The sequence below is a fragment of the Narcine bancroftii genome, chromosome 1 (genome assembly GCF_036971445.1).
Source record: "Narcine bancroftii isolate sNarBan1 chromosome 1, sNarBan1.hap1, whole genome shotgun sequence".
NCBI classification, from domain to species: domain Eukaryota; kingdom Metazoa; phylum Chordata; class Chondrichthyes; order Torpediniformes; family Narcinidae; genus Narcine; species Narcine bancroftii.
The window spans coordinates 315,982,773-315,995,750 of NC_091469.1; the positions used below are offsets into that span (position 1 = coordinate 315,982,773).

At 44.7% G+C, this 12,978-nt stretch overlaps 1 long non-coding RNA gene across 1 annotated transcript; it reads right to left on the reverse strand.

The window, feature by feature from the left end:
* Positions 1 to 334: 334 nt before the first annotated feature.
* On the reverse strand, positions 335 to 7,338 carry LOC138747236 (uncharacterized). Its single transcript, XR_011347385.1, has 2 exons — positions 5,340 to 7,338; positions 335 to 2,541 (listed from the first exon to the last, which is right to left on the reverse strand). It is a non-coding gene; the product is annotated as an uncharacterized lncRNA (long non-coding RNA).
* Positions 7,339 to 12,978: the final 5,640 nt, after the last annotated feature.

The following is a 12,978-nucleotide window of genomic DNA, read 5'->3' on the forward strand; positions in this document are numbered from 1 at the left end:
CCCAGTACATCAAGTTGTATAGGTTCTTGTATCTCAAGAGATGCAGTTTGCAGCACTACCTCTACAGTTGACAAATGCCTTTGAGTAACTCTTTGTTCTAAAGGCTGTTTGGTGCCCTCTTTAGGGGGCTCTACCGATGTAACATAGAGCTCTACATCCGAACACTGTACCTCTCTCCTGGGATCCATTTCACGCTGAGTCCCGGTGTCTTTCCTGTAGGTAGGCTCCAAAACTTGAACTTTTGGAAAATTTAGTTTTTTGATGATCTGTTGTCGTTTTTTTTTGCTCTTTTCCACCAATTGTACCATCATAAGTTAAATTAACAGCACTGAAATTATCTAAACTTTTAAAGAATTTTAATGGGCATTTCTAGACAAAACAATAAGATAGAGTCAGGAGAGGACTGGAAGGCACGTCTGATCCTTACGCCATCTTGCCACGCCCCCCTCTTTCATCCCCATCTCTATCGTAAAAGAGGGTAACATGGATGGGGTCCAAGGGAGGGATATACAGGTGTAACGTCTGGATCCACGGCTTCCATTGATTATAAAGCTTTAGCAGCCCTCCCTTCTGTGGGTCCTCTGGTTCCAGCAGCCCCCAGTAAATGTCAGCCCATAGTCCCTCAGATATGGATCCTCCAGCGGCTGACAGTAACATCTGGGAACTGGAACGAAGTGTAGTTAATGAACAGTTCATTGAAAACCCATTTGGAAAGGTGACCTCTATTCCACTGGGTCCGCAAAGGATCGATGCTCCACACCTGACCAGCAGATCTCTGCCCAAAAGATTAGTAGGGCACATTGCCGACAGAATATATTGATGTGCAAAAGTCTGTCCTGCCACAGAAGTGACTAGTGGTGTAGAAAACGGCAGATTTTCTGGTGTACCCGAGAACCCTATCAACTGGACACTAGAGGATGACTTTTTAGATTGAAACTCAGCGCCAGTAAGTGTTGAAAATCTGGCACCCGTATCTACTAAAAAAGATACTTCCATGTCCATCACTTTAATCTGCAGGAAGGGGTCTGCCAACCTAGCCTGCTCTTGGGTGCTCAGGCCCCGTCACTGTGGGTAAAATTGCTCCTCCTCCGTCAGCAATGGGAATTGTCTCGTCGGAACTAGAGCCGCATGGGGTGCCTGATGTACCGGGGGTGGCACTGACGAACTCTGGGGCTGGACCCAAGGCTCATATTGTGGTGATCCATATCCCCTTCCCCCAGTGTCCTGAAGACCCCATGCTAGGGGGCAGTCTCTCTTCCAGTGTCCTGGTTAACCACATCCAAAACATACGGCTGGCTGCACTCGTGGAACACCCCGACCTCTCCCTCTTACTCAGAATCCCCCCATTGGACCTCCAGTCCTGCCCCCATAGGTGGGACTCGGTGCCCAATTTGGGGCCGGGTGCCAATTCATATTATTCCCTTGTGGTGGCTGCGGTGGCTGCTGAATCATCTGGTTCGCTCCCTTTGGGGGATTCTTTTTTGCCTCATTTGCCTTTTTCCTAGCCTCTTCCAATTGAAGGTTAAGGAGTTGCACTTGTGCAGACTCCGTAATTTGTTTGTCCTCCTTTTGCTTAGCCCTATAACGCTTCATGTGATGGGTCAAATGTTTTTCCCATTGCTCAGTCGAGCAACCAGGAATATCAGGGTTATTCTCTAACGCCTCCCTGACTACAGCTGTTACTGCAGACCTAAATAGTGTAGTCTGCAAGGGTTCTGTGGCTGGGTGTACTCCTGCTTTATCCATCCAACTCTCCTTACACAGACTCAAAAGGTTGAGATCTCTCATCTTCCTTAATGGAAAAGGTCAGGGACTGCATGATACCGGGGCGAACGAGAAACTTATCCCACATTGCACTTCCTACTGCCTTAGCATGTTTTGCAAATGGTTCGGCATCAGGGCACCTAGTGGTTCCTGCGACCATTTCTACCTGCTGTATTTCCCACAGCCCAAGCTGTAAACGGGGTGGAGTGATCCTCTGACATTCCTACCGAGAAGGCATTCTCAAGTGTCTGTTCTTGCTTTCTCTCATTTGTTTTTTCCAGTCGCATACTAGTTTCCCTTACTTGACATACATCATTCTGTATTTCCTTCGTTAACTCCTTCATTTCCTCCACCCTTTCCTGCATAACTCTCTTAAGTCTCTCCTTCGCCTCCTGGAGTTCGTGACCTGCTAATTCAGTGACATTCACTATTCCCTCACTTATTTGCATCACTGGCATCTGGGGAATCGGATAAGGTGGTGGCCACGTCTCTGGTAACTTTGGATAGAGCAGGGCTGATGGCTTAACCTCCCCTGTCATCTCCTCCCCCGTTTTCTCCTTTGTGATAGGGGATGCCTTTTTAGTAGCATGCTGAAGGTTTGTTTCCACAGCCATGCAAGCCAATGTCATATTATGTAAATATGCTCTCCTCTGCTCCTTCGCTTCCTTCTGTTGTTTAAATTATCTTCTATTCAAGATAGACCCTTGTCTCTCTTTCTCATGTTCCTGTACCTCCTTTTTCGCCTCCCTTCAATTTACCTTGAACTTTCACACTTTCCTACAAACACAAAAGGAAAACTTATCGCAATACTAAAACAAGTAACTATTATACAATACTGAACAAGGAAAACAGTGCAATACTAACAAAAAACGTAACTATTATACAATATTGAACAAGGAAAACTTAGCACACTACTAAAAAATGTAACTATTATACAATATTGAACAAGGAAAACAGAACACTACTAGAAAACGTAACTATTATACAATATGTTCACTAAATCTATTTGGCCAAGAACTCTAACTTTTATATCTATGTCTCTACTAGGGGACTCTAACCCCTATTTCTCTAGGGGGACTCTAACCCGTTTTTATTCCAGGGGACTCTAACCCCTGGGTTTTTCAGGGGCCTCTAACTCCTGTTTCTCTAGGGGACCTCTAACCCCTGGGTCTCCAGGGGACTCTAACCCCTGGTTTTTTAAGCTTTATTCATTGGCTTCTACTAGGACTTTTGCAGAGTGGTGACCACACACAATTTTATCATTGCCAATAGCAGAACTTCTTTTAAACAGGCGTCTGCTTACCTCCTTTTGTTGAGTGGCCATTTGTTGTTTTCACCACACCACAATCGACCGGTGTTTCATCTCTTTCTCTTCCGTCACTTCTTCATCTTCATCACGTCGGGGTCACCAAATTGTCGGACTCTGGCTTTACCCTACCCTTAATTTAGTCTATGTGTCGTCTGAGTCCAGTGTGTTCGTTAAATGAAGTGATAGGAGAAGGTATTCGGTTCAACAATCAGTTTATTACACAGCACAAGAATAAAGCTTAACAGAGCTCTGGTTCAGTCATTAGTTCATAGGTTACCTGCACAGTGAGCTATTCCCCAAGACTGACCGCTACTGTCCAGTCTCTACAGTTTATATAGCTCAACCTTATCATACAGAACAAAAGTTGGCTTCCTTTGCTAGATTTCATTATCATACAGAACAAAAGTTGGCTTTCTTTGCTAGATTTCTTGCATAAGATTTATCACAAGTAATTTCCTGCTCTGCAGCTATCAAGGTCAGAATATCCTGTTGTTTTGATCAGAAATCAATTCATACCCCAGATATTTCTAATTATTTCTTTGTTCTCATTTGGCCATGTTCTTCTGTTCTACTCAACACCTCCTTCTGCCTTCTTACTGAGTTATTCCATTCTCTTTGTTTCTGACAGTCTCTGTCAGGATTCTCTTTGTTCTTGTCTGGCCATCGTTCCTGTGCTCATCAACACCTCCTTTTGCCTTAACCTTCCTACTAAATTGTTTCATACATATCCTCTCTTTTGTATTTTGGGAGCAGGCAATTCTAAACCTACTGTAATCAGCCAACTTTGCTACATACTGTGGCTGCCCCTCACTTACATTACTCTTTCCCTTCACCATGAGGTAAATATTAAATTGTTACATAGTACTGGATTCATGAATACAAACTGAATAGTACATAAGCATATATTCTACATATTTTCTATGATTCTTTGGCTTGGCTTCGCGGACGAAGATTTATGGAGGGGGTAAAAGTCCACGTCAGCTGCAGGCTCGTTTGTGGCTGACAAGTCCGATGCGGGACAGGCAGACACGGTTGCAGCGGCTGCAGGGGAAAATTGGTTGGTTGGGGTTGGGTGTTGGGTTTTGATTAAATTAACCCCTATATTCCAACACATCAGTGCGTAAGATAGCGTCTCCCTGGCTCGCATTGGGCATTCTCTCTTAAAATGTCCTCCTTTTTACAATGGTAGCAAACTAATGCTCCTGTTTCCCAATTCCTACCGGGATTACCACGAGGTCCCGGGAACAGTCGTCGTCCCCGGAATTCCCCTCTACCCTTGCCCCTGCTCTGGTCTCTACTCTCCCACTCCCGGAGCTCCTCCCAATGCCCAGGAGCTGGCACACAGCCCCTACCCTTTCCTTGCTGTCCCTCCACGACTTCCTTGACTGCCTGCATCAAAATCTTAGCCTTTCCTTTCTGTTTATTGGGAATTATCTCTTAAAATTACGCACCTCCATACTAGTCAGGGGCACATTTACGAAACTGAGACCCCCCTCCCATGGGAACTTCCCATAAAGATCTCATCCAGTTAATTTCTGGCTTATCCTCTCCTTTATAATGTCTAGATTCCTGCTCTCCGGGAAATGAATCAAAGGGTTCTGCCCTTCCCTCCCGGAGGGTCTCACACTGTTTTGAATCAAAGTCTCCTCCCTCTCTTGTCAATTGAGGTGGTAATCTAGTACTTTGTGAACAGGTCATCATACCACCCCTACTTTCTTCTCCTTTCTTTAGCTGTGGGGGAGGAGGGGAAGGTGAAGAAGGGTAGAGCATAGGAGAGAGGGGAAAGATAGGAGCCGGCATAGGAGGAGCATAAGGTGGAGAAAGGGAATGTAACGCATCCCATCCTTGTGTTTCAGGGACAAAAGGTTCTTCATCCTTCTTGCCCTTACATTCCTTTTCATTCAAAACCAGTTGATCAACCAATCCACTGAGCCAGCAGGCTAGGCTGCATATTCTCTGCTCTCAATATTATCTCTTTGATTTTGATAGAGCCAGATGTTCAATGCCTGACACATCCAGTCCTCATCGGATCTAAACTTTGGCCAATATACCGAATTCCCTTTTATCGGGTTTTTTAACCTATTCCAGACAGCAATACCTGACCATGGTCTGTTTGTCTTTCCTACGGGTTTTCCCCGCACCCCATTCAGATAGCATTTATCCTAACGGACTTTGCTTAGTTATCTGATCATCCCGTCCTTCCTTAGGACTATTTCCCTTGCTACTCACACCTCCCATACTAACAGGTAAGTAAAATTCCTCTTACCGGGATCCAGTAGCTATTCCGAGCGCGCTTCCTTAACGTCCTCCCGTCGTTTGTTCTCAATGCCTCTTCGCGGATATCACTCACTTAATCCACTGACAAGTCACCCGTTGTCCGTGAGTCCAGTGGAATCAGCCGGGGTGCACCTACCCTCGTCGTCGGGCACTCTGTCAGTGGAGGGAGTGGGATCCCGGACGAGCCCCCATTTGTGAGAAACAGAAGTACCTTCACAGAATTTGCTCGAGACAAAAATTGAGAACAAAGAACATTTATTATACAACAATGCAAAGTTGGGTTCTTTCCCCTTACCCTGGGAATACACACATACACTGGGGCTCACCCAACTTTTATACTGTTTATTTCAGTATAGAAGTACCCTCCCCCTTACATTCTTCTGCCTCCTGGATGAGTTTGGCATTAGGCAATCCTGTCTGCCTACGTGCTGTTTCTGTGAACTTGGAGGACCAGGGGGTATCCTGTCGGTGTCCCATCATGTCATTGTCCTTATTCACACCTTCCTGACTCTCAGGGCTTACTAACTTCTTATATGCAGAACTTGCTAATTCTGTCTAAAAGGTTAGAAGACCCTAATCTTATTCAGACTAACTTTACTTCCTACATTCTATTATCTATTATCTATCCTTATCTTATTCATACTGGCTTTATTCATTACTCATATATCCATACTAGTTTTCTTCATCTTTCATATTTTCATATTAGTTTTACTCATCTCTCACAAGGGTATATTGGACCTTCCTGTACCATCTCTTCCGTGGCCCCTTGGATCATCACATCATCAATATAATGGTGAATCGAGAGAGAAGGCGATACTAGCACCGCCTCCAAATCACGGGCAATTAGGCTGTGGCAAATAGTGTACATAGCCCTGAGGGAGGCGGGTGAAGGTATACTGGTGCCCTTCCAGGTAAAGGCGAACTGATCCTGAAGAAGGCGTTAGCGAGATCAATGACAGCATACCATGTTCACAAGTTCACTGTAGCAATGTTTTCAATAAGGGTAACAATGTCCAGAACTGCCGAAGCAAGTGGTGGGGCATGTTTGTTCAAAAAACAATAATCAACTGTCATTCTCCAGGAGCCATCTGGCTTCTGGACTGGCCATACAGGGCTATTAAAGGGTGAAATTGCAGGCCTCACTACCCCTTCTTCTTGCAAAGCAGCGATGGTGGCAGTAATCTCTTCCTGCCCTCCAGGGAGGCGATATTGTGGAATGCATACTGGTTTCTGGGGGGGGGGGGGGAGAGGGAGGCACCATCACAGCATCCCACTTAGCCCAACCCATCACTAGTCTTTTTGTAATAGTCCAAATTCCAAATGCAAATCCCCCTTGGCTAGTATTAAGGGCTGTACCGGCCAACATGTTGATACCCAGGATACACTCGTCAGTGGCAGCCACCAGGGCATGTAACCATACAGGTGAAGGGCCATCACCCACCGTGGCGCGGACTTTTATTTCCTTTGCCAGGGTGATCGCTCCTCCCATCCCCTCTATTTGAAATGTCAGTTCAGTCCAGAGGTCGGGATTACCAGGAATCACCGAGAGCTCTGCACCATTATCGACCAAGGCCAAATATTGGCGATCATTACCCCCACCCCAATGGATTGTTAACAGTATGTAGGGCTGCGGGTCCCTGTGTATCTGCAATATCTCAATGGAGTAGACACGGGAATCCCGCCCACACCCTCATGCCTTAGTAGGGTTCAGGGGCTTCCAGGACCACAGGACCACATGCTACTATTATCCATAAGAGCCTTTTTAATTAATTGTTGTATTTCATCACGGGTAACTGAAGCAAGAGAAGCTGGCTCGATAGGAGCAGCAGTGGGAGCAGAAGGCACAGCTGGGCCAGGAGGACACAACAGCTAGGGATGATGTTCCCCTGCCTTCCTCTTATAAAGGACCATGGTAGGTTTCCCATCAATATCACTTTTAGGTATGCCTAACTTTAACAAGGTTAGAAAAAGGTCCTTCCTTGTCGGTCCGTTATTAGCAGCAGCCCCTCCCCTTTCATCCTGCTTGTCTGATTTAACCTGGGTTGTACGTGAGTGGATTTTACCTCCCAACTCCAATTCTCTAAGCCCAGATAAGGCGTGCTCCGCCTCAGACACAAGGTGCCCAATTAGTGGACTAGTTATGGACAGACCAGTCCCCGTACAGTGGGTTGGGCGGAACGAACCAATCTGATATGCATTTCAGCTGTGAATATCTCTTCATCAGGGCTTCCCCCTGTGTACCCACCGCCTCAAACGTCCTGCATACAAGGCAGAGGCTAGGGCCTGTTGACGAATTACTGCTATACCCTCCTCTGGGGTGCAAATGTAAATCCCAATCTACTGGTGACGGGTATACTCGTAACAGGGCATCCCCTAGAGTGGCAAGTAAGTAATCCACCCCTCTCATTCTACCACATAGCTCAGCAGTGACCTGGATATCAGTAGTCAATGTTCCTAATCCTAACAATTCCTCAGGGGTTAAATATACATTACCCCCTCCTTGTTCCCAAACACGCAGGAGCCAGGCCGCCAGAGTTTCTCCCGTCTTTTGCTTAAATCAATCTCCAATGGCGGCCAGCTTTTTTATAGAGAAGTCACGTATCGTTGACTGCTCCCGACCCCTGTTCCCACTTTGGCCCACAGGGCCCTCTACCCAGTGGACGGGAGGAGGCCGAGGCCATCCCGTATGAGGGGGGGGGCATTGAGCATAAGCAGGGGTTCAGGTACTTTCCCCTGGGTCCGCTTGGGAGGCCGGGGCATCTATCCCTTCAATCTCTTCAATTACATCAATCCCCTTTCCGTCTCCGCCTGTTTGGAAAGTCCACTGCCTTACGGGGTGGGCGTGAACAGCAGGTGGAGAGGGGAGTATGTCAAGCACATGTCGAGGGGTATCTGCATTATTACCATTGCCATCATACCAGATATTCCTGTCCCAATCATCAATTACATCAGTATCGTTGCCATTCCTTATTATGGCACGAATAAGGTTCTACCCCTTGCTTTTCCTTATATGCACAGAGCTGCTGCTGGAGTTTAATATTACAGCAGATCGTTTGGACATGCTTATCCTCCCATTCTTTGGCTCAGTCCTGACTGGTGTGAACAATCTCACTCATCATGGAACAGCGTTGTTGCATGGCTTCTATCTCCTCCTCTAGTTGCTCTCTTGTACTGGGATTCTACTTCTTGCTGAACTCATTCTGCTTCACGCTGAATAGTGCAGTGTAAGGCTGTGGCCAGCAGCCAAAAACCATCTGTCAGCATCCCCTTTTTTATCAGGAAACTTACTCTCTCGAAGGAGAGTGGCAACCCACTCTCCCAGAGGCGCACTTGATGGATCTAACCTCTCATCCCAACTAATGGGTGTTCCCAACAAAGTCCCAACATGCCAAACCCATCGTCTTTGGAAGTCCATCCCGGAATCAAGATCTGCTCAGGGCTCACCTCTTTCTTTCGGCGAAACATCTCGAGACCAATCCTGCCGACTACACCAATTGTCCTGGTAAACTTATACATCTCACTTTGTTCGTTTTAGATTGGTCACAGTATTTGAGTTACCGAAAGAAAAGAGAGATACATGCCGAGAGCACTTCAGTTTATATAAATCTTTATTACTAACTCTAAAGCTGATTTCAAACTACAATATGCAAGCCCTACCCAATTATACTTATCAATGCCTGGACTGGTCCCAACTGCCAAAGCGAGGCAACGACCGCACACTTGTAGTAGGTTGCCGGGGCACCAGTAGCAGCTTCTCCACCTCCCCCGACCGGGATGTTGGTTGGACTCTAGAAGTTCCTCTTGCTGAAAGATGTTTCCACCCCTCAGAGAGTCTGACATTTCAGCAGTGGGACCACGGCTTATATTACCCAAAAATTGCTTACTCAAGCACCTATTCCCTGCGCAAAAAAAAACCAAGCACGCCTAGGCTTTTATCAAATACCACAACTTTCTAGCTTATCACTTTGAATACATTAGTTTACTTCGCTTCAAGGTCTCTCCTGACAGTCTGCGACCAACAATCCCATCAATCTCAAAGTTCAGCAACCAGCTAACAAGCAGGAAGATTAAACGTTCTTGGTACCAGATGTCTTTTTGTCAGATAACTGCATCTCTGGGTCCCATGGTGGAATTTAGCTTATGCCTGCCGATTCTTACATTCTTCTCAAAGTAGGTTACAGATACTCAGCCTTGCAGAAGCAAAAGCATGATGTCCATGACATCATGAAGATCAGTTCTGCAGCCCCAACAAGATAGGGGGAAACTTGTGAAAACACTTGTGAGAAGATTATCTCTCTGAAAACCAACTCATCAAAAGACGTGAGAGTTTGAAAAAAATTGGGTGCTTCATTCTCGCTTTATAATTACTTCTCAAGCACAATTTTAAAAAGATCCTGAAGTTCAACAGGAAGTTTGAAATTAGACTTTAAGATTGACTTTTCACACTCAAGTTTAAACTGAAATAGTTTGGACTTCACACACATTTACATTTGTGGATAGTGGAGTTAAATTTTGAGTTAAGTTTAGAGATAAATAAGAAATGTTATGTAATTAATAGTTTAATAAAAACTATTATTTTGCATTTACCATGGTCTGGCGAATCTTCCATTACTGTACCTGTGTTAGTACTAATAAGGATTGTTAGTTCAGAACAGGTATAATTAAACAGCCACACAAAAACTGAGAGAGTGATCAAAAGGAGATAGTCATCCCCAACATCTCAGTAATTTTTTTGGATTCTTTTATTTATATTTTCACACAAGCTTGTATAGTCATGTACAGTGTTCTGCCAACGATGGCAGTTCACATTCAAATATACATATATTCATTCTCTTTATGACTATAATTACAAGCCCGTGTCTCTACCAACCCCCTTTCCCTCACATAAAACAAGATGACTCACTCAAACTTCAACCAGCAACCACAAAACTTTAACACCAGGAAAATAAATAATAAATAAGGGTCAGGACCGTAGCAGCTCAATGGGTGGCCTCTGGGCCGATATCCATTCCTGACTTTCCTTGATTGGGATCAGTGTGAGGGAGAGGAAACCACAGCAAGGAATGGGAAGCCAATTACCATCATGTGCCTATGTAGTGCATTTATGGCTGCCAGATCCTAAGAAAAGTTTCTCAGGTTATAAGTTATTTTCTCCAGGGTAACGCAGCTCTGCATTTCCTTGTTCCATCGTTCGATACCAAGAATAGAGACAGACTTTCAAGTCGCCACAATGCACTTCCTGGCCACTGCCAATGTAATTAATAAAAATTGGATTTGAAATTTGGACAGCTTCATTGTAAGCCTTATGTCCATTATGTTTCCCAGCAGGAATAACTCCAGGTCCTGCGGGAATCCTTTACCTAGGATTTTCTCCAGGACTTGGCCTAGTTCTTCCCAAAAGGGCCTCATCTTGGCACATGATCAGGTTGCATGCACGAATGTCCCAGTCGCAATACCGCATCTGAAAGATTGCTCCGAGAGCTCTGGTTTTGACCTGCTTATTTTTTGCGGTGTTCGATACAGCTGGTGCAAGAAATTATATTGCTCTAACCTGTATCTTGCATTGATGACCATAGTCATAAGTCAGACCAGCATCCCTCATCAATTACAATACCCAAGTCCGACTCCCATCTTTCTCTTGATCTATGGAGGCCCAGTTTGGGTCCCTCCAACTGGAGCATGAAATACATTGCAGAAATGAATCTCCTTCCACTCCCCCTTCAAATCATGGTCTTTATCACTCTGCACCAAGGTAGGGCCGTACTTGGACCCAATACGTCCTGTGAAAAAGATCTTATTTGAAGATAGCAGTGGAATGTCTGATTTGACAAATCATTTATTTTTTAGCTGCTCAACGACATTAATTGCCCCTACTCATAACAGTCCTCTATCCACCTGATGCCATTACAACACCAGGTGTCCAGGATCTTGTTACCTACCGTTAAATGGTATTTCTTTATTAGGAGTCAAGCATGTTTTTGGGGACAGACCCACTTTGATGTTCAAATATTGGTTAATTTTGTTCCAGATATTAATCATCTGTTTTAATATGGGGCTGTCCTTCTTCCCTGACAGCAATTTAGCTTCCATTTATAAATAAAGTCCTCTGCCATCCTCTTGCCCATCAGGTGCAGATCAATTTGTGCTCAGAATGGTACACCTCCTCCCTGGAAGAGAGGCGATGTATCTCGACTGGACTTCCCAATAATATTTTTTTTAAAGTCTGCCATTCTCAATCCACCTAGACTGTAATCCCACCTTAATTTTTCCATAGAGACCCTTGCCATTTTACCATTCCAGAGAAACATTCTGATCTTATGTAGCAGTTGTTTGAAGAATCCTGGGGTAACAGCACAGGCAATGTCTGGAAGATACTGGAGTCTTGGCAATACATTCATTTTAATACAGTTAATCCTACCCACTAATGTTATGGACAGGGACATCCATCTATTTAAATCCTCCTCGACTCTCTCCAGCAAGGGGGCATAATTTAACTTGTATAAATTCTTCAAGTTGCCATCAATATTAACTCCCAGGTATTTGATCCCCTCCTGTGGCCACTTTAAATTATTATTTTCTTTAAGTTGGCTATAATTCCCCTCGGTGAGTGGCATCACCTCACTTTTTCCCCAATTGATCTTATACTTGGAGAGTTTCCCATAGTCCTCCAATACCACATGCAGTTGAGGCAAAGAAGTCGTAGGGTCTGTCAAGTACACCAGCATGTCATCAGCAAATGAATTAATTTTGAGCACCTCCTGGTCCACTCTATAACCTTTAATGTCTGGATCCTGGCAAATGGTCTCAGCCAATGGTTCCATCACTAGCACAAAGAGAGCCGGTGATAGTGGGCACCCTTGTCTAATAGATCTGGTAAGTGAGAAAGCTGAAGAGATTTGTCCATTGGACGTAACAATTGTCTTGTGTGCATGGTATGGCACCCTAATCCAAATTCGAAAAGTTGGCCCTAACCCCACCTTCTTCAGCACTTTAAATAAAAATTCCCACAACAGCTTTCTCAGCCAATCCCTTCTCATTTCTGATTTGTGCCAAATGCATTACACTCAACAGTCTGCCAATGTTATCCACTGCTTGTCTCTCCTGCACAAAACCTGTCTGGTCTTTGTTTATCAATTTCGGTAGATACAATGTCAATCTGTTTGTCAGGGCCTTGGCAAGAATCTTATAATCAGTATTCAGCAGGGAAATTGGTCTATAAGAAGGCAGCAAATGTGGGTCTTTCCTTCTTTAAGATCGTAACAATTGTTGTTGTGAAAGATTCTGGGAGGGTCCGTGTTTCCTTTGCCTGATCCATCACCTCCATATATGGAGGCATGAATGAATCCTTAAGTTCTCCATAGAACTCCGATGGGAATCTGTCCTCCCCCAGAGACTTGCCAGCTTGTAGCACACTCAATGCTTTCCCCAGCTCTTCCACTATAAGGGGAAGGTCTAGTCCCTCCTGCTCCTCCAGGCTTAAGATTAGGAGATCCAATCTGTCCAAAATCTCATCCGTTCAATTAGAATTCCAAGTCAATTCAGATTTATACAGTCCTTCATAGAATTCCCTGAAGGTCTCATTAATTTCCTTTGGTTTATACGAGATCTGGCTATTCCTTATTCCTTAT